Raw genomic sequence first — 3,115 nt, 5'->3', positions numbered from 1 at the left:
CTTCATAGATAGTAGTGAGCAAAGCAAGGCGACCTTAAGTAAACAGATGGTAGATGCACTATAATTTATTATGTTGTATAACATTTTACAGGATTGGGTAGTTTGTCTAAGGTCTCTTAGTGGCGAATAAAGATGCTAAATGGTGAATAAAGACTAGGATTCAGGTTGTAGTCATAAAACTGTAGACCACACAACTCCTATGGAAACACACAGGAGACATGTACATTTGAGAAATACACCACATCAAACATGTAATCCAGTGAGCTCATTGCCACACATTAACCTACAGAACTTAACTGGGAAGCTGATTGCAACATCTGAAATCATGGGGGATACAGTTTCTGTTGGCTGCTTAGCTGAAGTGCAGAGAAAGCAAGAACTTTCTCCATGTGCCAGCCTCCAGTTCACATCCAGTTCATCTTATATGGGACACATACTAGGTTCCGCTGCTGCTGAGTTGCTTCAGTCGTGTCCAACTCTGTGTGACCCTGTGGACTGCAGCCTACCAGGCTTCTCCGTCCATGGGATTCTCCAGGCAAGAACACTGGAGTGGGTTGCCATTTCCTTCTCCAGGTTCTATAGGTGTTTAAAAAACACCTATCTCAAATAAAACAGGAGGATCCAAAGTTATTTCTATTGGGATTGTGGTCATTGATTTAATATTATTTTATTCTCTTTGTCTTGGTTCACTTTGATATGGCACACTTTTCAAAGCCTACAAACAATAGGCTGACACAAAGAGGTAAACTCCTAACTATACCTATGAAGGACAAAGAAATCTCAGTAGAGGTGAAGTGTGCACTTGTGTGTATGTTAGAAAGTTCAGAGATGGCAAGAACTGGCCCCAAAGAATCATAAAACCTCCAAAATCAACAGGAGCCACAAGAGGTTACAGACAGAACCCACTCAACTCTGAACCCAATAGCCAAGATCAAGGCCATTTACTGATAAGAGGAGACCTTGAACAGTATTTATTAAGTCCCGCCCCCCCGCCCCCCCCCCCCGCCATTTTTTAAAGCACTACAACATTTGGGAACACCAAAACCAAACTGCATTTGCATGTAGCCTTGACCCTGTGTGTGCTCCTCTTCTTATGTTTATGCTGAGGGAGTCCTCTATTCTTAGGTCTATGAACTCTAGGTAAATGCTGTTAAAAATTAACTGAGATACTATGACCACACTTTTATGATCATCCAAATCATTATGTAATGATGGGCAGCATGTTTTTCATGACCTCTAAGGAAGGCAAATCTGACTGAATTAACTGTCCACCAATTTCCAGTGAGGGCTTCCACAGGTCCAGCTGAGGGGTTAAGTTTAGGATTAGAGACAAAAAAGAGGTGATTTGCTCCACTTACTAGAGAGAGAATTTGGAGTTCCAGGGAGCACTGACCTCCAAACAGGGAGCACAGAACTGGCCTGATGGCCTGAACCAGAAAGTGTGACATGGAGCAAGGTGGCCAAAGAAAAACCTCTAGGGATGGACGGGGCAAAGAGCTTTGAAAATAGTTGTTGAACGTTCGACTGAGGTTGTTTGTGTGGCTGTAAGATTTCATTCTTCTTTCCCTGCAGTCTCCTTTTACTGGTGCTGGCTGAGGCAGAAAGAAGACCTTGTGTGGGGAGTTTTGTTTTTGCTGAGCTTTGATTTTCTGGGAGGCTTGGGTGGGTGAGGAAATCACTGTCTAATCTGACATCTGTGTCAATGAAGTATGGAACAGAAACCTCAAGCGTGGGGCAGTGGGGTGTCTGTTCATCAATCCAACCAGTTAAATGAAAGTAAGACTCTTCAGAGTCCCTTGGACTGCAAGTAGATCAAACTAGTCAATACTAAAGGAAATCAACCCTGAATATTCACTGGAAGGACTGATGCTGAAGCTGAAGCTCCAATACTTTGTCCACCTGATGCAAAGAGCTGACTCATGGGAAAAGACCCTGATGCTGGAAAAGATTGCGGGCAGGAGGAGAAGGGGACGACAGAGGATGAGATGGTTGGAAGGCATCACTGACTCAATGAACACGAGTTCGTGCAAACTCTGTTTGTGAAGATAATGAAGAGACAAGGAAGCCTGGTGTGCTGTTCATGGGGGTACCAGAGAGTTGGACACAACTTAGAGACTGAAGAGCAATGACAAATTATCTTGACACAACTTTTAATTTTCTCACCCTTGGGAGACATTATCAGCTTATATTTAAATTTATAGATGAATACACAAGAGCTCAGAGTCACTTTTCTCAGGACACTTAGGGATTAAACTGAGTCATTTTTCCAGGGCCATGTATGCATGCTCAGTGTCAGACTCTTTGTGGCCCCATGGACTGAAGCCTGCCAGGCTCCTCTGTCCATGGAATTTTCCAAGCAAGAATACTAGCCACTTAGGGGTTAAACTGAGATCTGGTTCCACAGTGATGTTTATTCCACCAGGCTCATGCAGCTGACATGGACCCCCAGAACTGCCGTAAAGCATACTTACTCATAGTAGGGGCAGGGAGAACCTCTGCTGACTTACAGTCTAAAAAGCTTGGTTTGCCATGTATTAGTGACTCTATGTGGAGAAGGCAGTGGCACCCCACTCCAGTACTCTTGCCTGGAAAATCCCATGGATGGAGGAGCCTGGTGGGCTGTAGTCCATGGGGTCGCTGGGCGTCGAACACGACTGAGCGACTTCCCTTTCACTTTTAACTTTCATGCATTGGGGAAGGAAATGGCAACCCACTCCAGTGTTCTTGCCTGGAGAGTCCCAGGGACGGGGGAGCCTGGTGGGCTTCTGTCTATGGGGTCGCACAGAGTCGGACACGACTGAAGTGACTTAGCAGTAGCAGCAGTGACTCTATGTATCAGATCCCTAAGGAAATAGGTAGGAGATTTAAAAGGAACAAATGACCTTTGCTCTGTTGTCATTTTCATTTTATCTGTCAACAAGAGTCAGTCTTCTTGGGGGAACTGCCTCCAGAAAATAGAATGCTTCTGGTTCTTGTAGTAGAGATTGTAGGAACTGGAAAGTAAATGTGATGAAAACATGGAAAAGAATTCATTATGTGCAAATAAGGGACAAGCAGGTTGTGATCAAGGGCTTCCCAGGTGGCTCAGTGGTAAAGAATCCACTTGCAATGCAGG

This window comes from Bos indicus, chromosome 14, assembly GCF_029378745.1.
Source record: "Bos indicus isolate NIAB-ARS_2022 breed Sahiwal x Tharparkar chromosome 14, NIAB-ARS_B.indTharparkar_mat_pri_1.0, whole genome shotgun sequence".
NCBI lineage: Eukaryota > Metazoa > Chordata > Mammalia > Artiodactyla > Bovidae > Bos > Bos indicus.
This window is presented reverse-complemented; position numbering follows the sequence as displayed.